The 26,865-nt window shown below is 38.4% G+C and overlaps 1 long non-coding RNA gene across 1 annotated transcript; it reads right to left on the reverse strand.

Moving 5' to 3' along the window:
* Positions 1-7,213: 7,213 nt before the first annotated feature.
* LOC310902608 lies at positions 7,214-22,153 on the reverse strand. The gene is made up of 3 exons (XR_014586814.1): positions 17,451-22,153; positions 15,462-15,549; positions 7,214-7,589 (listed from the first exon to the last, which is right to left on the reverse strand). It is a non-coding gene; the product is annotated as an uncharacterized lncRNA (long non-coding RNA).
* Between the last annotated feature and the right edge of the window lie 4,712 nt (positions 22,154-26,865).

A 26,865-nucleotide genomic window follows, 5' to 3' on the forward strand; every position in this document is an offset into this window, starting at 1 on the left:
CTTGGTTTATATAAGTCATTTAACTAGCCACTTCTCACACCATATAACAGCTGAGTTAGCTGCAAGAGAAACTTGAGCCACTTTTCTCAAGAAAAGCCCAATGAGTTTGTGACTAATTACTTGAAAGTAATCCTTATGAAACAGCATGACCTCTTTCACTTTCTTCACTCTATTTTAATACCTTCATTTAAGTGAGGAGATTTGGCTTTATAGAATATTCAATCTTGCTCAAAAAATGTGAGATTCCTCCCCTTCTCCCCAACCCCTTCCGGTCCTTATGATTAAGCAGAATGCCTTATTCTGCCTTGGTCTAATTTGTATAATAAATTAGACATTTCACTGTAGATACCTAAATGATAGTTGAACCAGTTAGCAAGTTCTGCTTCTTACTGCACAACTAATTCTTAGCTTCAAATAATTCCTGGGTGTATATATTAGACTTTGATTTTTCCTGTTTCTCCTAATAAAATGTTCTATATACTTCTCCTCCCTATGTAAATTGACAACAGTTTTATTTCATTTCTGCCGCGTGTGAGTCAGTGTCCCTTTCACATCCCTCTTTCAAGGTCACCCAGATGAGTTGTCTGTTTTCAAATCAGTTATCAAAGCCTCAATACAGGCCTCTTCTGTAGGCGTGCAGATCATGGGGACATGAGCAGACCTTTCAGAAGGGCTCTCCCTGGGAAAGTGGCAATGAGGTTGCTGCGTTGGCCTCTGGAACCTGCATTCCACCAAGTTCTCAAGTATATTGTCTTCAGGGACTTAACAGCAAAGAAAATTAAGACAGAAAACAGTCTTAACAGAGCTAGAAACATCCAATCTTTAAAGGAGTAAATAGAAGTGTCCTTAAAGAAGCAGAGTGCTCAGAGAAGTGTTTGATGATGTCCTTTTTCCAATCTCAGCAGGATGTGGTTTACTGTCTTCACAGCAGATCTCATATGAAGTCTGTGTGCTCCCTGCACCAGAAGTATCACAGTATCACAGATTTCTAGGTTGGAAGAGACCTCAAGATCATCGAGTCCAACCTCCGACCTAACACTAAGTACTCCACTAAACCATATCGCTAAGCTCTACATCTAAACGTCTTTTAAAGACCTCCAGGGATGGTGACTCCACCACCTCCCTGGGCAGCCCGTTCCAATGCTTAATAACCCTTTCGGTAAAGAAGTACTTCCTAACATCCAACCTAAAACTCCCCTGTCGCAACTTTCGCCCATTCCCCCTCGTCCTGTCACCAGGCACGTGGGAGAACAGACCAACCCCCACCTCTCTACAGCCTCCTTTAAGGTAACTGTAGAGAGCGATAAGGTCGCCCCTGAGCCTCCTCTTCTCCAGGCTGAACAAGCCCAGCTCCCTCAGCCGCTCCTCGTAAGACTTGTTCTCCAGACCCCTCACCAGCTTGGTCGCCCTTCTCTGGACTCGCTCGAGCACGTCCATGTCCATCTTGTAGCGAGGGGCCCAAAACTGAACACAGTACTCAAGGTGCGGCCTCACCAGAGCTGAGTACAGGGGCACAATCACTTCCCTAGACCTGCTGGCCACACTGCTTCTTATACAGGCCAGGATGCTGTTGGCCTTCTTGGCCACCTGGGCACACTGCTGGCTCATATTCAGCCGACTATCAACCAATACTCCCAGGTCCTTCTCAGCCAGGCAGCTTTCCAGCCACTCATCTCCCAGCCTGTAGCTCTGCTTGGGGTTGTTGCACCCCAGGTGCAGGACCCGGCACTTGGCCTTGAGTACTCAGCTCTTAAAACACAAACTTGTTCCATATCATACAACCAACTTGGAAATTTTGGTTTCTATATCCACCTTCAACTCACAGTTCCTATCCATCTTTTCTATTCAGAGGTTTTGCTCTTCCCCACTTATGTAACAGAAGCCAGAAGAGAAACTCCCTGGGGCTAGGGCAGAAGCTTGCTGTTTTTCTAGTGAAGTGTGGTGTGTCTTTTTCCTTGCAGGTTGCTCTCAGAAGTACAAGATATAGCTTGGGCAGGAGCAGTGCAGGTGTTCTCAAAGCATCATAAAAAGCAAATGTTCTGCATAATCTGATACAAATATATCACAATGTCACAGAATGTTTGCTTAAATTCTTGATATTTCAAGGCTTTCCACAGTACATATTTGCACGACTAAAGAATATCTGGACCCTGATCTTGGCTGGGTTTTGCATTGTTGGTTTTATTTCATTATTAATCTTGTTTGCTGTAGGCCTTTCTTTGACAATCTTCTGCCAAATTCTGATGTGAAAGCGGATTGTGCAAATAAGATCGCCCTTTGTGGCATTTTTCTCTCCCAGTTGTGATAGGCAAGAGAGTGGACTGTGTCTTCCTCAGAAGTCCAGCCTGTGCAGCTGAGCAGAGATTGCTATCCCTGGCAGAGGGTCTAGAGCTTCATTGTTCTGTGGGTAAATATTCTGCCTGCAGAAAAGGAGTCGTTTGCTTTTGTGGCTTGGTTGTCAGAAAATTTAGTTTCAGAAAGGTTTATCCTGAGGGAATTGGTGAAGGAGAAGGTAAGAAGTGGATGCAGACCTGCAGTGATCTGACCTTCCTTAGTCGGCAGCTTTGCATCCGGATTCCCATGACAGAGAGTGTTTTGCTCCCAGCTATGCTGCTTCTCGTCCTGTGTGGCCCTGAGGAGCACAGCTGTCTTATTTAGGTCATTTAAACTTTCCCCAGTAAATCAACTTCTCTCTGAATGCCTGTTTGTCAATATCTGTCTGTTTCCCTGGACTGAATATAATATTCCAGGTGCAGTCACAGCCAAGATGTACAGAGGAAAATTATTGGCTTTTTTGCTCCATAATGTAATCTCTCTCTGACTGTAGCCTAAGATTGCATTGCCCTTCCTTTTGCTGCTGTATTACATTGCAAATTTGTCTATGATTTCTCTATTGCTAGCCCTCAATCTCTTTCAACAGTACTGCTTCATTCCATTGAATACAGCATTAATTTGTTAGTGTTTATAGACCAGTGAGTGCTATTGTATGAGAGGTTGGACTAGACCATGTAGAGAAAATATTATATCAATGCCAGCCAGACAAAGAGAAAATTGTCGATTCAAAAATAGAAGGGAACGGATGAACAGGAGACAGAGTTTGGTGAATAATAGATCTTTCATTTCTGTGGTACACTAAAAAAGATTTAAAAAATTGCTCATGGCTTAATGTCAACAAACTTATGAAACACAAAAGCAAAATCTAAAACACAGTAAAATACTGATTCTGAACATTACCAAGGTATTTTGCTTAACTTGAAATTGAAAGTCTTTAGATTTTTTATTTTCTGATATGTTGTATTTTAGTCTAACGTAATAACTTAAAAATCCCTTTTCAAGGACAATATATTTTAACCTTAAAATACCTTTGTTTTCATTCATCAACAAAAATGGCATTGCAAAGAAAATATTTCTAATAATGTTTTTATACATTTTCAGAATTTTCTCTTCTTTTCAGTTGACAGTATTAACAAAGCCAATTATTAGTAGCCAAGTTCTATACCAGTTTTTAGTTTCTTCAAGGTCAAGTTTGGAAGAGTTGACTGTTGATTCAATGTCAATTTAAAATATATAATACACAATCAGAGAGAGGAAAGAGTTGAACACCTGAGCATGAGATGAATAAGAGACAGAGAATCAAAGGAAAGGAATACTGTGTACAGAGACAATGGAACATGGAAAAAAGTCAAAAGAAAAGGAAGAATTTGGAGTTTGGAGAGAAGAGAAAAAGGGATAATATACTAGAAAATGTGAATAAAGAAAAAAAAAATAAAAAAAGAAATAAAACATGGACTATAAATTCCCACCCAGTTTTAGAGAAGAATAGAGGTAGGTCAGGTACCCACATGCCAAACACTTCCACTGAAAGCAAATGAAGAAAACAAAACAAAACAAAACAAAATAACAACAAAACGCTCAACAGTTGGAGCTGCATCTGAGGTCAAAATTTCTGTTCAGATTCATGTGTGTCTCTTCACTGAAGATACAAGGTGCCAAAGGTGACCAGACTCCCTAATAGGACTTTCTGCTTAGGTACCTACAACTCAGTGGGATGGAACCAAACCAAAGGCTTTTAAAAAGTACATTTATATTCATTTCTTTCCTTTTTTTTTTTTTTTTTTCTCACATGCATCTGGTATCTGAGCCTGGGCTGATGTACCAGGATGGTTTATTTATACTAATGTAAGGTTGTGTCATAAGTCATGGAAGAAAAGGATAAATTACACAGAAAACCCTCTTCCATCTTGTATAATTATGCAACCTGCTGGCTATAACTCTCGAGCTACTGATGTGGATACCTAGGCCATACACCAACAATATCAAAAGACAGTAGCTCAGATAATCATGCAAAGAACAATTAGAAAGTAGATTCAAGTATCCTGAAGAAGGCTTTTTGATCTTGTCCAGAATAGCATTCGCCCCTCTTTAGGGTTTTGCAGTGGGACAGGCAAGCAATTCTTCTTCATCCATTAAAGATCTTCTGTCAGCCAGCATACAGGCGCTTGCACATTTTGGTTGTGCATCTTGGTGCCCAGAGGAAGACAATATCTCTTTAGTCCTAGACTGCAGTGTGGACCTGGTTTGGCTTAAGTGCCCTGGCAATCCTTACACAGTACAAAAGCTCCCTCCCTGATCAGCAAGTCAAAACCAAGTAAACTTTCCAAGGTTGAGGATATTTTCCGTATCCTCTTTATTATCTTTATTCCCATTACATTGAAAATGCTGTTTTCCGGGAACATTGCTTTCAAAATATTTATCATGCTGTTTACATCTTAGAAAGAAGTCATGTGCCACCTACCACTGACCCCTCTGAAATCATCTATGCAATGTATTAATGCCAGCTGGCAATAGAAGTTAATGATAGCTGTTGTAAGACTGCTTTGTTTGATCTTTTTCTTTCTTTCTTTTTTTTTTTTTTTCTGTTCACATTAACACTCAATTGCAGTAATTGCCAGATCCTCTTTCCAAAATAAAGCTGACTTCCAGATTAACCCTTCTGTATTATTCTAAGTAATATCAGAGCGAGCAGGCTGCTGTAAAGGTCCACAATTCCCCTCTTTGAAACGGAACAAAAATTCGCATGAGGTGATGTACTGGGTTCTTTCTTTTTTGACTGACAAGATTAAATCCTTATGTTGTTTTTACAAGAGCTAATGACTGATAACCCCAGAATCAATGCATTGCTGGGTGCCAACAAGTGTCATTGGGCCACCAGTTATCTCATCAGGACCTGTTACACAAAACCTGCAGCCTCATACTCACAATTCCAGTATGAAAAGCTGCAGCTGCACATTTCTGTAGGATCACCTTTTACTCATCCATAGGGTACACTTCCCTTAACATGCTCTTGTATGCAAGAATCTTTTATCTCTGCCACTGAATTGCACAATTCTCCACTTTCTGCAGTGACTATGAAGAATATTTCCCTTTAAGTGATGCTGGGATTAAAACAACTCTGTCTTGCGTCTGTTCTGTGAATGCATTTCTGCATTGCCAAGAGTGTTTTTGCCAACGGATATCAAACCAGCTAATGCTGAAGCTTTTGATTAAAATGAACTTATATACAGCTAGCCTTAATAACTAAATGGTTATTATGGTGGTTTTTATGCATTTGCTGTGAGACATCTCATCACAGAGGCAGATTGCATGAATCAAAGTAATTGTACATTGTAGAGACCGGCAATGATAACTTTATCTGTTCTTGCTAGACAAGCTTACTCTCTTCTGAGCTGTTGTGTAAAATATGGAGTGAGAGAACATCTCTGTTGTGGTGGAGGCACTCAGAGTAAAGATTTTCTGTCTAGCTTCTCTGTTCCTCCCAGGAGTTCTTAGCAACTATAGACACTGCTTCTTTAAATAAACACATAAATAATTAAAAAGAAAAAAAAATCGTATGACTGAAAAATTAGAAAAAGGACCAATCTAGGAGTAAAAGGTCTTAGATATCCCTGTAAAACCTGTTTAGCTTCACTTCTCATCAACTTCAACTGAATTCTCAGTTAAAATTTCCTCACTTCTCAGATTGCAGATTGCAGTCAGGGCAGGAACCTTGTCTCAGGCTGGGGTTTTCAGCTCACCCAGACCCCTGACTTTGTGGCGCAGGACCTGGAAGCCCATCAGGGCCTATTTGCAAGGCAATCTGAAGTGTGTCTACCTCACTGGAGAGCAAAGGAGAAATGAGCATTCCCACATTTCACAAAGCACTTTGTCAAGAATTCAGAAAGTATATAAATTGGATTCCACCAGGTAAATAATTTAGGTTTCAACAAATCATTCTTTTCTTATAAAAATTTACCAACCATATCAGCCTTACAATACTTCACCTATGGCTTGCTGAAGCCTTTTTTAGAGCGGTGTATCTGTAGACCTGACATTCAGCTCTCCAGAATGCAGTATTTCAAAAAAGATCTGTAACTTCTGAATTACACACTGGATCAGATCCCCTGTCTGCAAAGGTAATATATTAACCTTTTTCAAGTTCAGTTGTCTTACCCTTATCCAGATGTTTTTCAGACTGTTGCATCAATATATTAACATTCATCAGTGTGTATGACATCTTGTAGTCAGGGTTGCCAAAGTTTTAAAAATATAAATAAATTCTTCTTATAACTTTATAAGATTGTAGGATAGTTTTTTGTTGTCACGGGGAGGCTTAATACAATATGATTCTATAATTTCAGTGGGACATGAATGTAACCTAGAGTCATCAACTAAAATAAAACTAGAAAATACATACTAAAAGTTCTCCTGAGTGATTCTTTCCTGCCATATATTCTAATATTTTTTGGAAGATGTTAAAGCTCTTGTTGAACTTTGGATCAAATACAGCATGAGCAGTACCTTTCTTTCCAAGCATTTCAGTTCTCTTTGTTAAATAATGGATCTAAGCAAACCAAACATCTCTCATGTGAGGATGTTGAAATTAGACATGGTCCCTTATGGTTCATGTTCAGGCAAACCTTAATGGCAGTATAAAGTTAATATTGAAATGAACTTAGAGGAGAATATTTTAATCTATATATTTATGATTGGGCTGATTTCCCTTGCAGCTAGAGCAAAGAAAATAAGTTCTCCAGTGGTGATTTTCTTCCATTTTTAGTCTTTATATTCTAATGTCAATATGCAATGTTGCAAGATGGATATTTATAATTACTCTGATTTCATTAGCTAAAAAGCCAGAATTAGATGGTAAAAATTAGATTTTAATGAACAATTTCAACATGAAGTTATGAATTGGTGTCTTGAGGATATCATCATGACTTAGAAATGAGGCAAATTAGACAAGTCCAAAAGGGAAAAAATAAAAATGGTAAGGTTGAGAAGAGATTAAAATAACTTCAAACACACAGAGTGGTGGAGGGAGTAAAGAAGAACATGTAATTAGCTTTAAAATTTTAATTCTTGTTTTAATATTGCAGAACAATTCTGGACAGTGTTGGCAGAAATTGAGGAAAAGACTTCAGTGTTAGGCCAACACCTGGCTGGGGAGAATTAAAGGTACCCAGCAGAGCCACACATACATGCTGCACATACATGTTGACGCTCATCCATGAGTGAGTTTGGGTTTAGGCCAGGAAGAAGGCAGAGATGTTCTACAAAGAAAGAACTCAAATGAACCAATGGTTTGATGATTAGGGATTAAAAGAAGCAATTCACAGTATAGTAAATAAAAACATACAAATAAGCAAAACCCCATTAATTTCTCTACCATGTACACTGCAGTCCACAATATGAATTACAACCATACTGTGATGTACATCTGGGATGGACAGCTTTTGGCTGAAGTTTTTATGAACTGAATGGATGCATATGAGAAAGAAAGAGAAAGAAATCAATGCAATCAAGAGGTGATCTGATTTCTTAAAAGGTCAAACACTTGGAAAAAAAATCTGAGGTGTCCTGAATCCTGATGCAATATCATCCCCGTTAAACTGGGTCATGGCCTAAAGCAAATGTTCGGTATAACTGCATTTTTACTGCAGCCATTTTAAAATGATGGCTCTTGTGGCATCCGCATGTCTCATTTGTTATATACAGCCATGCAAGCCACACAGATGACTGTTAATGTTACCCTCTCTCCCCCTCAACTATTAAATAAACTCAGAAATTACAATGACATTAAAAACACTTTGAGCAATTTTATGTGATCATTAAGTCAGAATATTCCACTCTGGAGGCTTCTGCTATTCAGCAGCCTTGAAATTACTTAGATCAATTAAGTGCATTATATTTTATATGGAATATAGGAATGCCTTCTTTTTTTTCTCTTTTTTTTTCTCTTTTTTTTTTCTCTTTTTTTTTTTCTCTTTTTTTTTTTTTTTTTTTTTTTGCCGCTTTGGGGAAATATAAATAATGATCAAAGAGAATCTTCAACAATCTTTTTGTAGTCCTGTGCTGCTTTTCCCACTTCTGAATGTTTTCACTTGGTTGGGCTTGCTTTTTCTTTTCTTGGTGACATATAGTCATATTTCAATATAATCTGAACATTTTAGCAATAAGAAAGCCTAAAAATCTCTCTGGGTATGCCATCCCCTTGTTCTTAGGTGACACAGAAATAAGCTGTGTAAAATGGGATCTTTTCATTAATTCACATTGAAATTAGGAGCCTATTTGCTATTTGCTGTGCATCCTGGAGAAGAACTTCCAAAGGGTTCTTCATTTTATCATGGATCTCTCAAAATACTCTGTATCCGCCGACAGCACAGAGAAAATCTGAGAGTCCCTTTCATGAGATGGGTCTCTGCTGGGGGTGTTGGTGTCAGAATACTGAATTAAAAGTGCAGTAGGGGGATCAGGCAGAAGTCAGAGTGATTCATCAAGGCAGGCCACTGGCAAATTCAAGACTATAACCCGGGCCTTTTAATGGATAACATAAATGGTAATGCCCCTTTAGGGAGAATGACATATGAAAACATCAGACTTCATCATGAGCTGAAGACTATATTAATTAGTTCATTCATTAGTTAATGATATTAATCAGTGTAATATTGTTTTCATTGTGATGTGTTCATTTATATTTTATTCCGAATCTGGTCTGTTTTCTTTGCAGTTAATCATAATCTTTATTACTGGTGATTACCAATTTAGGAGAATGTTTATAGCCTCCAGTGTTGTCTAGGGATATGACCTTGCAGGAAAGGTCATTAGTCATTATCTACTGCTAATGATTATTGCCCAGGTAGAACAATTAGGTGGTCAAGTACGATGCAAGGGTGGCTTCAGAGAAAGCATAGCTTTCTGTAAACTGGAAGGGCTAGAAGATTGTTTTCTAGCTTACAAGGAAGCCAGTTGAAAAGCTGTGTAATTAAATTCATTGTGTGCTGTATCCATTCTGCAAAACATAATAAGACTTACCCAGAAAATGGATCTGATAACCCAGTTCCCAGTGCCACGCTAATTCTCAGGCTGTTGTGCAGCCCAGCCACTAAATTATAGTTACGCCAGATTAATGAGTACCATTCTCCATAAAACTAATATTTGATGTAAATGAAGAGGATTAGCAAGGAGTTATATGGTGACTTAAGTGGGAGGAAACACATTTTTAAACAGGGAACTTAGGACACATAAATTAAAAACCAAGGGATTTGCATTCAAATATCAATAGCCTACTACAGCAGGTATGGCTTTGCTTTGTCTTGGCACTGAAATATGTTTGCAGAGATAGGGTTGTGCTCTGCTAGGTGCAGTTGAACTTCCTTAGGTATTTCAGAGTCATCACCTTCTACATTATAAAAGCCAGAAGGGACCCACTGTGAGCTTCTAGGGGATTACATATATAATGTGGATGTTCCAACCTCCTTGAGTGACATTCTTCTTAAGCTTTTTAAAAAGATTTTTAGGAAATAAAACCAGACAAAATCTATGAACATTTGATGGTAATCTAAAATTGCCCAGTGATGCTGTGAGAGCTCTTGTTACATTATTCTAATGATTAATATCTTCCCTATTAAAGAATGTTTATCTTACCACACAGATTGTTTAACTCTGGATTCTAATCCCTGGGTTTACTGTAGCTTTATCAGCTTGATTTTCAATAGTGAACTCCTCCCCACTGAAATCCCTATGAACTGGGATGAAGCTACCCCATCTCGTTTATAAACAGATAGATTGAATTCTTTAAATATTTCTCTTTTGGGAATGTTTTTCAGTACTTCTCCCATTCCTCTTTTCAGACCAATTGGCAGTATTCTTCCTGAATTACAAACCCTAATCCTGGACATGTTATTCCTGCAGTATTATCAAATGTTGAGGAAATGTATCATCTTGAGCTTTACTCAGAATTCCTTTGGTTATATTAGAATGCACATTTTTCACCAGAGTCTTGTTTGTAGCATAATTTTCACTTGATTCAAGAACATATGTCCTTGTTTCAAATTCACCACAGCAAAATTATTCTCTTCCTCATATATGTGGTTTGTAGCTATGTCTAGCCTTTTCATTCCTCTTCTGTTCCTGCTGGGATACATCAGTTACACACAGGGGTTAAGGTGCAAGGACCTTTGAAGCAGGAACCCAGAACCTATATGGTTGTACATCAGGCGTGCTGGGTGATTCTGCAACAGTGTGAATGCCAGACAGCCCAAGCAGCAACTCAAAATACATTTAAGTGAACAGAACAGGGGGATCCTATTTGTTTGCTTTCTCTTCAGAAAGATGGAGGAATGAACTACAGATGGCTAAATATTTGTTTCTTATATTCTTCCTAAAAATACGTGTGTAATGGATACTGTCTGGAATAGAGAGGCATTTGTTCTGATCCAGAATGGCAATTCTTGTCTTCAGGGAGGGGGGAGGGGAAGAAATGTAATTTACCAAATAGGAAAATATGGTAAATTAAAATCCTGTGCCAGCAGGAACAGATAAATACTAAAATAAAATAAAATAAAATAAAATAAAATAAAATAAAATAAAATAAAATAAAATAAAATAAAATAAAATAAAATAAAATAAAATAAAATAAAATAAAATAAAATAAAATAAAATAAAATAAACACTGCAGCAGCTGAGAAAGGCATTCAGGAGCCACAGAAATACACAAAGATTTCTTTAAGTGATGCTGTTGGGGCTCCCTGTACCTTGCTCAGTGTTGGGCTTTGATTGCAGCCCTCCCCTCTAACTGACAAAAGTTTGTGGACCTGTGCATAACACTTGCCGTCTTGGACGCTACACCAGAGATTGAAACAAAGATCTCTACAGCTGAAAACTTGGGTGTGCCCTAATACTCTAAATGCAGCCACTATCAGCGACAGATGCTTTCTGTGAAACTGGTCTGTGGGTGTTGCCACGTCCTCTCTGCCAAAGACTTACAGAGCACAAGCTTATTAATACTCACTAGTCCCAGCAGGCTACATAGCTTTGAAGACATCATGCTTCACTTTGTGAAGAAGGATGGTAGAGGAATCATAAGCAAGACAGTCAATAACTTACTTGAAACTGCTATCAGCTTACATTTATCTCCCCCTGTACCCTGCTGTAGTGTTTTGTTTGTTTGTTTGTTTGTTTTCCCCAAACTGGTTCAGAGCATTTGCAATCAGAATCTCCAAATAATCTCTCTTTCTCCATGCCAAGGTATCTTTAGCAATTACTTTGCACAGGCTTAGTATATTTTTCTAATTAGAAGAAGTGCCATGGATGCTTTTCTGTTGCTTTCTTTTTTATTTGGTTAATACACTTAGTGTGTGTGAATGCGCGTCTGTATAATGTTCTGTTAATGTGACATTTATTCTCCTTTCCTTCCAGCCCCTCCTCAAGCAAGTCTGCAAATCAATCTGGTTATGTGTTTAATGCAAGTTATCAATCATCTTTTCATGAGCAAATGGTTTCGTATTAAGGGGAAGGAAACATCCTAATGTATTCATTCTATTATTGTTCCTTGGAAAAGATCCAGATTTGCAATAAACCAGTGATTGGAAATGCACAAAGTATTTTAATATCCTAATTATTTTGATTTAACTTCCTCTAATAGTTTAAATTGATACTGAATTTGTTTAGAAGCCTTTACAAAGGGACCCCCCCCCCAGAAACACAAGCTGAACTTAAGCTGAAGACAAAAAATATAGTTCATATTCCAAGTTGCCAATGAATGAGCTTTTGTATAAGTAAGCCAGGTGAAAAGACAACAACAACAACAAAGCAAACAAAGCTTCTATATATATATATTCAATTATTTTTTAAAAACTTAATCTGATTTTAAAAAAAAATGTTACAATGGCAATTTTTTCTGTCTCCAGGAGATGATAATCAGACACCCACTGACTTCCTACATTGCTGACACTAACATAGATTTGACTGTATAGAAAAATTTGCAACTTTCCCTGACATTGTTTTTTTCATATTATCTCCACTTTTATCCTACTGTTACAGTCATGCATTGTACTTTTTACATAAATTATTCTCAGAATACTTCAGTCTATAAAATCAGTTAAATCCTCTCATTCCCAGACTTTCTCAGTGTCCTTTCACCATCTGGAGGGGCTAAGAAGATTTTAAGATGGTACTATTCAGTCCTCCAACGGATATCTCAGAAACTTTAGATGCTGTTTCTAGAAGGTTTATTGCTGCAGTGAAGGTCCATGAGACACCTCTGGCATATGGACTAAGCTCTTTTTAAGGACTCTGTACAAGCACAATAAAGGTATTGTCAGACTCCCTGTGAGCTAAGGCCAGCAATGTAGCCAGAAAGTGTGTGAGTCTTAGTATGCTAAGTCTTCTCTCAATCTCTTATGGTACTAGGGATATCAATAAAAGCTACAGATTTTTGGCCCACTATACTCTTGGTACTACAGGCATAGTATGAAGCCATCCTTGGCTTGACGAGCTCAGATTCACATTCTTCCTTTGCTGAGATGATCAAGCCTACATCCCCTCCTGTTCTAAAAAACTTCTTGACCATTAAGATCCTTGAAAGAGAGTGAGGCACTGTTTTTCCTTCCTGTTGAAATTGCACACTTGGAGACTAAAAGCAGAAAGGGGATGTGTTTGGCCTGGGAAGGAGAAAGAAATGGGTCCAAGTTCATGTGCTAAGACCTTACCATACATTTTAATCAATCTCCAGGGAACCATTTTAAATGATTTACCCACAATGCACCACTCCTCACATAGATTATGTTAATATGGTTTATGAATGTTGGTTCAGGTTATCTTTTTCATATTCTGACCAGATAACCTTTTGTGTTTGATTTGGAACTTTATCTGGGGAATCATTTTCAATCTCCTTCCAACAAGATAATGCTACAGTTTTACACGCTTCTGACTCCACCAGAATCACTGGCATTATACTGACATAAAATCAAAGCAGTGGAAGATGGAAAAAAAAAAAAAGTGAATAAGATCTCTCTAATAAATTAAGAATTTATGCCCTATAATCATTTTGAAAATAACTGTAGCTTGACAATAGCTATTGCCTGTAAATGAGCAATCCATGGATATCACATTACTTATGAAGGAATTTCATGATGACCCAAAAGTTTCTCAAAAGCTTTGGCTGAACCTTGCTCATAAAATTAATTTTGAACTGCTAATTTGACACCTTTTTTTTTTTTAATGCACATTAATTCATGATATAAATTTTTACTTGCTGAGGTTTTTTAAAAATTTCAAACAGCACTGGAGTTTGTTTGAGAAATGTACTCTCTCTATATAAATATACCATAATTAGAATCACCATGTTTTAATGCTTTATTTAGTTGCAAGTGAAAAAATGTGTCATGTCATGCCATGACATTTTATAAGATCACATGAATGAAGTCCTCGAAACTAATTAACTGTATCATTTTGCCACCTAGCTTTAGGGCAAAAGTTTACACTGCCTGTGTTAGCTTGCTTTGGCAGTAAATGGGTGAGTGGCAGAAAGAGTCATTTCTGAAAAATAGTCAGGAATGGTCTTTATGCTGAATGAACATCCACTTAGAAATAACCAGTAATAAGCAGAAGGCACTACTTAAGATTTTTAGAGAGAAATCTGAATTCATAGCATTCTTTCTTTTGAATGACATCTGATTTCAAAGTGATTAGCCTGAAGATGAGCAATTTGGTCTCTGGCCTAAAAAGATGAAAAATCTTGAACCTGAATTATGACCTGGAGCATTCTGGAAATGGGATATCCACTACTCTCTTCTTTCTGAAACAGGACCACTCTGAAGTGCAAAATTCATGGTGGTAGTAAATAAGAGCAAACATGACTGTGAAGGACAGGACATGACACACACAGCGAAGACGGGGAATTTTGACATTTTCATCCCTATCTAAGGAAATTATAAAGAGGAACTAGAAAAAAAACATCCTTCATGCATGCACTAATCAGCAAAATATTACACAAAGAGTAGACAGTACTCAAAGGAGTTGGTTTCATGTTTGTATTAGCATTTTCAAGACTTTCTCAGACTGCTCTCCCTGGATCAGCATCTTTCTCAGCAACTTTGGCAGCATTTAGGCAGCACTAAGTGACTCTGCTTCAGTCTGAACCATACTAGCAATATCTATGGGCCAAATGAAAGTGCTCCTGTACATATGCAGTGCTTAAACACATGCACATACAAAGAACTTTTTTTTCTGGTTGCCCAGGGGAACAGCCTGTAAGCTCAGAGGTGATCAGGCAATACATAGCAACCAGCCCTCTGGACTGAGATCTGCAGTTAAACTGTACCTAAATCCACTTTAGATGGAATTTCTGCATTCTGGATTTTGTCATGACTGTTCTTTTGTCAGTGATGCAGTGAAGGGAGCAAAGCATAGTTTGTTGCTGCTGTGAAGGACAGTGATGGTAGACTACTAGACTGATCATAATGAAAAGGCATTTAGTATAATAGTGATAACTTATGTGTTTTTATTTTTATTTGTGTGTGTGTGTGTATGTTTACCTTGCTATCTACCTGTCAGATAATAAAGTTTATGATTTTCTGTATTTGTCTGATCTACTGACCTATGATCTAAGTTTTCTATTGATGCAATCATCTTTTCCCAAGTATATAAATCAGTTTCTTAATGCAAAATTTTCCTCCTTGAAATAGTTACAGATGAAGTGTCCCTCTGCTCAGTCTTTTATGATGTGCCTGATAATTGCAGTATTTTCTTTTGACTGTTGTAGCAATGCCTTACCCACTCCACATTCTCTTTGAAGTAATCCACCCTCACAAATGAGGACACTTCAGCTTTTCTTTTTTTTTTTTTTAAGTCTATTGCTTATCCAAAAAGTTGGTAGATTTTACAGACATCACATTTTCATTGGTAAAACAGATGGAAGCCACTGGAAAGTGCCTAACCCATGCAAGATGTGATCCTGAAGAAAATGATGCCTTTGGATTTGTATGAGGGAATCAAAATCAGTGATTCGGTGTGTGGTGTGGGGGCTCTTTTTGAATGCATATTTGTGATTAAACATGAGCCTTTCAGTTCTCTGTTGTGCATACTCCTTCTGTACTTGAAGAAGTTTCCCTCCTCAGAGAAGCAAGGTTGCAGATACTCACCAGGGCATCCTGCTGGTAAAATGGATGTAAGTTTCTCCATTTGGTAGCAGTCTTCTTTGCCTCTGACAATGGGAGTAGATTTATGGTCCTAGAACCACAGCAGATCACAGCAAATTAAACCTCTTTGTGTGTTCCACCCCATAGTGCAGATGTACATTATGTACACTCATAAGAGATTTTTCAATTGGAATTGCTTTTTAGTTCTTTTTATATGGCAAACTGTCTTTTTTTTTTTTTTTTCCCAAGGAGTCCTTGGATGCATGCCTAAAAACAAATTTCCAAATCCCTTCACCAAACTGCTTCTCCTTTTCTTTCTGTTTCTGCCCCTCCCTTTCCTTCAATAATAGTGAAATCAATTCGCATCATAAGATAAATGCAACTTAATGTATTTACAACTTACATAAAGAAAATCATATTGCAAACTAAATAAGGTAAATGAATAGTGCATGAACTGCTGCCATCTCTTGGTTATATTCATCACTCCAAGTATTCTGGAAGTATTCATCTAAAGAAGGAATATTAGGGCATTTCATTGTATTATTTTCTCTTTCGCTTCACATGCAAACTTGCAAACACAAAGCAAGAGACCATTTAATATTTTTCTCATGCTATTGCTGAAATTGTCTGTTGCAACCATAAAGGTAGTGTTTAAACTCTTCTGATAACATATTTCGTGTGATTAAGCTATGCTCTTTGTCCTACTTTGCTGTGGATTTTTCTTTTTTTTAATCTCTACCTCTGTTATTTTTTTTTTAAATATTTTTACAGAGAGAAAGAAAGAATTTTATTACTTTGGCATTCTGATAATGAAGAACATGAGAACAAATAAAGGGAAGGGCAGTGGTAGTAGGGAAATACATCTGCTTAAGTGAAACAAGATGAATTTACAATATTTTTTTTTCCATGTCTGAAGAATAAACACTAATTCTTTGTCTTATCAAGATGTGTACTCTGATTAGAAGCTCCCTGAAGATAATGGCAGTTGAAAGTAAACTCCAGTTGACTTCACAAACATTCAGATGATTTCTGGTGAAAATTATCAGTTTTTCACTGAAGCTGTCAGTGGAATGACATTGGTTTCTCCCACCCATACTGATCACCACAATCGCTGCATGTTTAATCAGTTCCTGCTGATTTCAGTAGGACATCAATTGACCTTTTCTAGGTCAATTGCAATGTATGGACAGCTAAAATATCCAGTCTGAGCAGTCATTAGATGCCCTCTGAATGATGATATGGATGATGAATAGGAGCACAGTCCTGGCAATCTCCCAATGACTGCCACAGAGACAGGATTTTCACAAGTTTTTTTGCTTCATCCCAGCCCTGGGTCCTGTTCCTGTTGATGTCATACTTGTTTTTTAATACTACATGTTTGCTGCAGCCACTAGGATGAGGATTAGGTCCTATGGCTGTGCCATAGTGTATCATGTCAGATGCAGTGATGGAGAAGGATCAACTGCCTGTACCAAAAATACAAATGCAGATCTGAGATCAGACTAATTAAAGGACTCCTGAGTTAGGCCAAAGGCTTCATTAACACTCAGGCTATAATTAGCAGATGCTCTCACTTTGCTGAGTGAGGAGGATTATCCATGGTCTGTCTTGTGAAGCGGAAGCAATTAGGCACTGCCATCATTGTGACAAGCACTTACTTATCATGTGCTACTGAAAACACCTAGTTGAACTGAGGCCTCACAAAATGCCTGGAAGACCAGAAATTGCTTGGTCTTCCCTTGGCTCCCTAGAGAGCTACAGTCATGGCTGAAGATCTTGTTCCAATGGGATGGACATTATTCTGCAGTCTGGGGCCAATGACTCATTTAACTGTCTTCCTGTTGTTGTGACTAAATAGTATAATTGTATACAAACTCCGTTAAAACCCCTGGCATTAAGTTTGAAAGGACTTGTAGAAAGGAACAACATCTTCTTGTGTAGCAAGTTTTGCTTCACTCGTTTTTATTCATGAGCTTTTACATGACAACTTACCACAGCTTGATTTTTCTTACTCACTGAAGTGATTAAAGCACTATCACCCTGGAGGTTTCTTATTTGTCTGCACGTCGCCACCACCATCTCAGCTTCCTCCAAAGCAAGGGCAGAGGCCTAGTGTGCTGGAAATTTGGCAGGGTGAGGTTAGTTCTCATTTCACAGAAGAGCTATCCTGCATTCTCTCTTTTAGACTTGCTGAATTTTCTTCCTGATGACTTGATTAAAGGATTAAAAAAAAAAAAAAAAAAGTAAATCTGATCTAGAAGAGCATAGTATATATCATGAAAAGTGTTTCACCCTCAGAGTTGTTCAAAGATAGCCAAATAAGTGTATGTTTAGAGGTAAAGCCCTGTAGAGCCAACACATGCACTGTGATACACAAAAGCACTGTTTAGCTTCCCGTATAGCAGAGGGGGCTCAGAGCTTTGATATCTCCACACAGCAACAATTGTGACTTTTCATCTACATTTCATGTATTCTAATGATGAGGGTGGGGGATAGGAGGGAAGAAAGAGAGATGTGGAAAAAAAAAAAAAAAAAAGAAAAGAAAAGAGGCTGAAGTAAAGCATCATTTAATTATTAGAAAACACTGATGAGCTTCAGGCTGAGAGCTGAACTAAACCAATCTGACGAACCAATACTTTGCAGGCATGAAAACATGTTGAAAAGCCACTGCGGAAGTATAAGTAGGACCACCAGTGCTCAGATCCTGTTACTTAAGCAGTGCTTTTCTCAAACTGCTTAGTCCACCGGTGCTTCCCAGAAGGGAGGATTTCTTTGGGTAACTTGTGGAACGACTTATCAGTAGGCAGTCTGCCTGAGGATGCAGAATTTGCAGTTATTATTGTAGCCTTTTCCTTCCCAATACCCTGCTCACAAGGGATTACATGACGTTGCTCAAAGAGCAGGCAAATGGCCCTCATAAGCCTATAAAAATGTCTTTCCAGCCTATATCTTAATTTTTTTATTTTTATTTTTGACAAATCCAGGACATTTTTTAAAAGTCCAACCCTAGAAGCAGGTAAATTCACATTGACAGGTTCCTTCTGGATGTGAATACCTAAAGTGTAGCTTCCAAATTGCTCTTCCACTGATCTTTTTTCCACCTGTCATTATACTAAATGCTAAAAAATGTTATGCCATTAACTTTTGTGTTCAAACTCAGATAAGTCTTGGTGGCTTCCAGACCCCCTCCAGAGACTCATCTTTCCTACATAGCTGCGGCTGTAGAAAAAAGAGGAGAGCTGCGTTCTTGTTCATTAATCTGGTTATTGAATGATATTTCTCTCATGAGAAAGCTCCACAGAATCTGTAGAATACTTTTTATTTTCTAGAATAATTCACATTCTTCTGAAAGTGACTCGTCATGCCAAAAAAGATATGAGCGCTTTAACTAAGCATAGATGTCTTTCTAAAGGAAATTTTCCAGCTCAGTCAGACACCACTAAGCTCAAAGCAGGAACTGGACTGAAAATTTCTGGTTTGTGTTTTGTTAGAGTTCAAGTCTTAATCATTCCATCTTCGCTGGGTCTTTGCTGGCTGGAAGCAGGAGAAGGCTGAGAAATGAGCTACCTCCAAAAGCTACCTCCCTAGCTGCCCTGGTCGACAAATGTCTGAAATGAGGATGAGCTTGGGTTCCCTATGAAAGTCTGCATGTGCAGTACTGAGTTTCAGAAGATTCCTGCTATGGTACATTATTCTGGAGAAAGATCTTAGACTGAGAGATAAACTCTCTTTGCTACACTTCAAAGTAAAAAGGGCAGCATGGCTGGACTCTTGTGAGGTCTCCTGAGCTCTCTGTAACAAACACTGTTGGCTGCTATGACCATCTCAGCAACAGAGATAGAAAGGTTTTTTTGCTGTTGTCCTGCTCTGGTGAATAAAAAAGCTCGGTGAGGAGAAACAGAGATTTCATTCTGGTGAAAATAAAATATTTATAACTAAACTAAAAACTGAAAGGAAAACAAAATGAGAAAAAAAATGGCAGAAATTCTCTCAAATCAGTGTACAGTGTTGTTCCTACTCTCCTAAAAATAATTATTTGAATTATTTACTGTTCATTAAAAGAGATAATGCCAGTTTGGCCTCTCAGCAGTGATAGAGCATTTGTGAATAGTAAAAATATAGACATTGTCAATTATGACCTAGGTACATTGACCTATTGATGTGAACAAGGTTTAGTGCTTACAGTCTGTGGGTAAATGAAGGATGTTGGTTTCTGAGGTGGCCAAGTACTGCATTCACTTTTAGAAAAATAAATTAAAATCTGTTGTGGTTTAACCCGGCCGGCAGCTAAACACCACACAGCCGTTCGCTCACCCTCCCCCCTCCCTCTCTGGGATGGGGGAGAGAAACGGGAAAGTGAAGCCTGTGAGTTGAGATAAAGACAGTTTATTAAGACAGGAAAATAATAATAACGATAATAATAATAATAGTGATAATGGTAATAGTATTAACAATAATAATGTGTAAGAAAACAAGTGATGCACAATGCAATTGCTCACCACCCGCTGACCGATGCCCAGCCTATTCCCGAGCAGCCGGCCCCCCCACCCCGGCCAGCCACCCCTATATATTGTTTAGCATGACGTCAGATGGTATGGAATACCCCTTTGGCCAGTTTGGGTCAGCTGTCCTGGGTCTGTCCCCTCCCAGCTCCTGCTGCACCCCCAGCCTGCTCGCTGGCAGGACAGAGTGAGAAGCTGAAAAGTCCTTGGCCTGGTGTAAACACTGCTCTGCAACAATTAAAACATCAGCATGTTATCAGCGCTCTTCTCATCCTAATCCAAAACATAGCACCCTACCAGCTACTATGAGCTACTTAACTCTGTCCTAACTGGAACCAGGACAAATCCTATTTAAGAGGATGTTTTATTTACTTTTTTTTTTTTTCTCTCTACAGCTGTGAAGGTAAAAAGCATTTCCCTGATGATATTAAAATAATGTTTAAATGCAATTCCCTAAGAAGGCTGAGTAATTTTAAATCCTGACTAAGGTATTTAATTTGAAATTATTTAAGTGCTTATTTGGCTGAAAGGGATTTTAAAAATAAGATCTACTTATTAATCTTCAGGCTAAGGAAATATGCTAGTGAATTTAATTAAGAATGGGATTCTTTACCAGTTTCATTCCAGTAGTAACCTGCAGGTTTGTAACCTGGTAATTGATATGTCTGCAGGTTAATATAATAATCACGATGACATTTGCAACTAATAAGAACTTTAATCAAAAAGCAACAACAAGAAATAATTGTTAACAATAGTCCTTAGTGTTCACAGAGGTTTATTGTTTTGGGTGTTTTTTTTTTTTTTAAATTTATTTATTTTTGTTTTGTTTTTCACATTGGAGGAACCTTCATATTATTAATAGTAATTATGCATATTATCAATAGTGTTGATATTACATTGTTTATTTCAAAAATCTACACAATGTGTAGCTAGTGTTTTAGTATTGAGCAAGTTTCATAAGGGGAGACTGTCTGGCAATTTTTATCAGTAAAATTGTCTGATAAAGGAATTGGGTTTTTATTTTTATTTATTTATTTTTTCTGTGTTTTCTAAAAGGCTTTGAGTTGCTATTTTAGGAAAAGAAGAAGGGGAAAAATTTTCTTAAAACCAAACAAAACAAAATACAGTTTCTGATTTATCAATAAAATAGTAATATTTTTTAGAAAAGTATTTGATGGTTTATTTGGGGGTTTAATTTGTTTTCTCAAATGATACTTCATTTTTTAAAAATATAAGGTATCTGGTACTAAAAACACAGCACTCAGTGACCCATTTTTAGTGAAGTGATCCATACTTGTTGAATACTTCAACAGCAAAGTATTTTCAACATATATGGAGAGGGTTTTTCCTTACAGTCCTCAGAGTTGCTGTCTCAGCAGGTAATCTACTGTACCTCAGCAATTAATGTGGCAACTAATGGGGTCAGTTTGAAAGACAAGGGAGGAGTTTTCCATGTAGAAGGCTTTAGGAACAGCTTTGTTGTGGACACTGCAGCAGTGTGAGAAATTAATGACATAATGTGTTATCTGATGTGGTTTGTGGTGGGTGGACATGGCACATTGAGCTCCAGACAGTACTTCTATCAGGAATTGCACCACTAAGTCTTCCTGGCTACAGAAGCTCTCCCAGGAACCATTTCAGCTGCATTCCTACACTTTCTTGGCTAGATGCAGTGTTGTTCTCCATGGTTCACTACCTTCACCACCTTACCTTAGCTGAGACTTTGCTTTATGTCAGTGGTTATCTAAAATGGCACTGGTCCTTCCAAAAGCTGTCTGTCAACACAGCAGCCAAGGCCTGGAGAAATGCTGGAAAGATTCAGATAGGAAATGCAATTCTGCTACAAAACGATCTGTCCTCATCACGTGACCATTCCCTTTCGCCCCACTCTCAGCTGGGAATTTTTCAGCTAGGATGCCCGTTCCAAAGAAGGCTGGGGAAAACATCCTAGGGGTATAGGATAGGAAGAGAGCACATCAACCACTGCATCAGGTTCCCTGCCATCTCAGGCAATCGCATCAGAGCAAGACCTGGTGAGATAATGAGGAAAGGGATTGCTGTGGATTACAGGAGGGAAAGGTAAGCCCCAGGACAGTCTCTTTCCCTGGAGTCCACTTCCTTTCTTTCTGCAGAGGCATATATATGCAGACCATGCAACGGCTGAGCAGTGGAGTTTATTCCTGTATTTTTTCCATCCTGGGTTCAAGCAATCATGATAAGGTTGTAAATAAGTTAATCAGTGAGTGACAATGCTCGCAAGGTAAATGCTTTCATCTTGCAGACTTGCTGCCAAATTCTGTATGACAATAGGCCTTGACAATTGTGATAGTCTCTCAAGCCCAGGCTTGTAACAAATATTTTAAATTCATCTGGCCTTCAAGAAGAAAGCTTTTTAAGTTCTTTGAAAATATGATTAGAATTCACACAAAGGGTCCTCTGTATGCTTCTAAAAGTTTTCTTTTAGTTGTACACTTTTCTGTCCATTGGAAAAGCACTCAAATATTCAAAGATGCCAAAATCAAAGGCTAGCTAGCATCCAGTTAATCCCACCAGCAGGTGTCTGTAGATAGCTGGTGAAGACTCTTTGTAGACGTGATGTTAATGCTCTTTCAGGCATCATCTAGTGAAAAGTAAAATGGAGACGAAAGAGGTTTTTTTTTATTATTATTATTATTCTTTCCCTAGGTGCTCAAGTCCTAGCTTCTTAATCATTTAATTTGTGCATGATTTTTCATGAATACTAAGGAAAAAATAAAAAATAAAAAAGTAAGATCTGAAAATAGAATCCAGTTCCAGAGCTACAAATACTTGTCATCTGATTTCTCCTTGTTCTCTGTTTCTCAACAGTCAAGACTTTTTTTTTGTGTGTGTGTGTGTGTGTGAGAGAGAGAGAAGTTTTGATAAAAAATGCACCTTAGTATCTTGCTACAGATGATATGGAAATCAGAATTTCGAAAGTAAGCCAATGCAATAATCTGTTTTTAGAATCTTGTTCAAACAAGTCAACAAAATAATGTTGGCTGCCTTCAGTATTATCATCTCAATTAAAAAGGATAATTAGGGGAAGTGTTACATAGATGAAGGAAAAGTTCAAGTAAAACTAAGAACTGAAGGTAAATTTCCTCTCCCTGAAATCAGAACATTCCTTGTAATTTGGGGAGAAAATTGTAACAATTACAGGGAAAATAACAATTTATTTTAATTAACAAAAATATTTATATTAACAGGAAAACAAAACAATGTGGAGGGATCATAATTTCATTCTCTTTAAAAGCCGCTGAACATATTCATCGAATATCATAACATCCACTGAGTATTTGAGGAGTTTCAGCAGCAGGTCTCAAGTGTTTATCCCCCTTGTTTATCCTGAAATCTTCCTGTAAAAAAGGAAGGCTTTTGTTATTTATTAAAAGGATGAGACAACTTCAAAAATAAACAAACAAACGTAAAGAAATAGTTTCTCTTTTACAGAAAAACATGTAAGCCAGCTGATGTCTCTCTTTGGGTACCCTCGTGAAATAAGAGGAAGCCCCACAGCAGCAGGCAATGCAATACAGTTGCTTGTCTATGAGCAGCTGACCACGCTCTCCCCAGTATCTCCTTTTCAGGTCAAGGTGGCATGAAGATATGAGAAAAAAAAAAATAATAATCCAGCAATGAAAAATGAGTCAATGTGCATGATTGTGTGCCTTTCAGCCTTTCTGATGTGGTGCTGTTGGCAGCCTAACTGTGGAGCTTTCCTTTGTGGCCAGATCCAAGGTTAGGTCGGCACGCTGGCTCTGACTTTGCTTTGGGCTTAGCTAAATGGGCAATGGATATTAATAGCTAGACTGATGTGTTTTAAGACTTCAAGAAACACATCTCTGAACAAAGGAAGGCCTTCTCTCTTGTCCATTAGGGATATGTTTTTCAAAGTCAAAGCATCAAATAGAAACTGCTTTCTGTAGCTTTGAAAATTTCCTCCCTAAACTGTAATAATTTTGGATACAAGTTGTCTTTCATCCAGTGACAGTTAGGAGTGTCAGGGACTCCAGTCACTAATGGAATGTAAATAATTAACCAAATGATTCTCCTTAAAGTTCATCTGCAGTGGAAAACACTTCTATCTATACGAGTCAACACGGCAGTGGGAGGAAACCTACCCCATGAATGGCTCCTCCAAGTTTTCTTCTAGAAATCAGTGGCTCAGAGGTTTGTCTCTCCAGTCCTCTGGTCGTACAACAGGGTCTGAAGAAGGATTCTGTTGCACCTTTCTTCTGATCTCTTGAGGAAATGCTTTCCAGAGACAGACATTGGTGCAGCTAGTTAGAGAATCACACCTTAGAGCAAACAGCTTTGCCTCACTCATCAGGCCACAGAAGAATGTGAAGAAACCAGTGCAACAGAGCTGCAGAGGAGCATGAAGGAGAGGACAATGCTCTTTTGAATCTCATACTCCCTCGGTAGGACTAGGCAGGTGTGGAAAGCAGGGAAAAGAGCTATTTTTGTGTGAAACATGGTGCAAATACTGCACACAGCTGCCATTTCTCTACGGTCTTGTCTCATCCACTCACCAGAGGTGGCATCAGGCAGGATCTGCTTAAAATGGGCAGTGTTTGTAACACCTTTGTGTGCTACAGAGGTGGAGGAGGATTTCCAGCTTCAGCCTAAATGCCAAGAGCAGGACTCTGAGGCTGCCTGTGCCCCAGAATGGACCCTACAGTCTTGTGTGCACCACAGCTGCAGAGAGATGAAAATGCTGCATCCCAGGCCATACTGGTATGGAGGTATGAGTTCAGCCCCTCAGTTCAGCGTTTCTCTCCAGTGGCAGAATAAGGATGTTCTTCCCATGCAGGAAGGGTTCACAACCGAAGGGTTTCTCCCTCGAAGCACTTTGTTACACTACATTTAAATGTGCTGTATGTATTATTCATCTTTTGCAGCAAGAGCCGAGACAGCTGTCAGTCCAATTTGCGTTTCAGAGCTCTACCCTCCAGCTGCCTCTGGGGGGCATGATAACGGATGACATGGTGCATGGAACAAGTGGCCCATGCTACTGGGTTGGGGAGCAATTACTTGCCACGGTAGCTGCAGTCCTAGAAACACTACCACAACCAGTGTCATATAGGAAATCTGGAGGACGATTTTGTTACCAAAAGTGAGGCTTTCCTCTTGAATCTATGCTGTACCAAAGGCAGGGAAATGTGACACTCTTCTCACAAGATTTGCACTACGTTCCTTCTCTTCCACCTTTGTCTCTCAGGGCTTCTCTGTTAAACATCATAAAAACTACAAAGCTTTGGGATTGTAGTTTCCTTTCTCTGCAGCTGGGTGGGTACAGAACCTTGCATGTCAGACTAATGATTCTGGTTGGGTTACTTCTATACAATTAATTCAAATATGAAGCACAATGTAAGAGATACCCTGGCTATTGTTTGCGGTATTTATGCCCTCAATGGCTGGTTTTGCTACAGCCTCAGAGAAGCTAAGGAAAACCAACAACTGTCTTGCTCCTTCTCTGCTACATACGGCTGGGCTATTACAGCTTGTTGGAAGGCCATTATATGGACCTTAGCAATTACTTACTCTCTAAGCACTTAGAGTCATGGTTAGATGTTTGACTGGGACGTATTTTAGCCATGCTCTCTCTGCTAACAAAAGCTCATAACATTCCTAAAGAAAATAGTGCATAAATTAGCACAGCCTTCAAATCACTCTAGCTTACCCCAGCAGCAAGCAAGCCTTTTGACAGACAGAACAGCAGGCAGCTATTGCCATGGCAGGCTATCTGGACTCTGTCTCTGCAGCTCCTAGGACTCAAGATATTATCCCTATGTTGAGTCGGGCTGTTTAGATGTTGGGCTGTCCCAACTCATTCGGAGATCTCATACAGAGTGCTGAGATTTTTAATGTAGAGAAAGTCTGGTTAAGATCCACTTATCAAAACAACTCAGGATTACAATGCGAGACTCAAGATGCAATATAGAAGTAGCGAGAAAACTCTTTCACATGTTTTCTTCACTTTATTCAGTTACTGTGTCACTTCTACTGCCTGTGTGCATACAGCACCTAGCGCTAGGGTGCCTGTGGACTGCACCACAGTGCAAATAACAAGGAAGACATCTTGAAATTCTCACATTGAGAAATACATAACAACAAAGATTTCCTCTAGGTCCTGCTCTCAGCAGTGAATGGAAATACATAACCATATTCTCCAGTAGGAATCAGGGAAAAGAAAAAGCTAAAGTCAAAACTGCAGATGAAACATAATTCTTAGGCTGATGACTTGGTACATGATAGCACTTTGATCTTATCAATCAGAAAACAATTTGACTTCAGTGTTTTCTTCTGGGTATTATGGCCAGGATCATACCAACACTCTAATCTAAATGGATCTGTTCTAGCTCAAGCATTATTTATTCACACACTTTACTATTCTGTTTCATGGAGGATTGCAAGGACTGCATGTCATTAACTGAAGGAAAAGAAAGTTTTCTTTTTTAACACCATGAACATGGTAGCTCTGCAGCCAGGGGTAGTTCAAAACACTGAATGTACCTAGAGATATAATGTGCAAGGAAATGGAAATGTGCAAGGGATATGCAAGGAAACTTTCCATGCATTCAATGAGAGATGACAGCACACAGATAAAATACTAATCCCTTGTTATTAGCTCTAGGTACAAGACTAAATGCAATTGTCAGAAAATTTGAACAGAAGCTGACAGGACCATAAATTGGTTCATTTAGGGTCACTGGAAATTCCTGTTTTATTTGCATAAGCAAGTAATTTAAGTCTTGCTTTCCAGTAAAAATTAAAGCAATTTAACACAGTCACATATTAACAGAAAGCAATTGCTTGAGGACCAGATCCTCAAAAATATTTGACGACTAACATCTACTGATTTCTAGGAAAAGGCAACCCAC

Source organism: Anser anser (assembly GCF_964211835.1).
Source record: "Anser anser genome assembly, chromosome: 7".
Lineage (NCBI taxonomy): Eukaryota > Metazoa > Chordata > Aves > Anseriformes > Anatidae > Anser > Anser anser.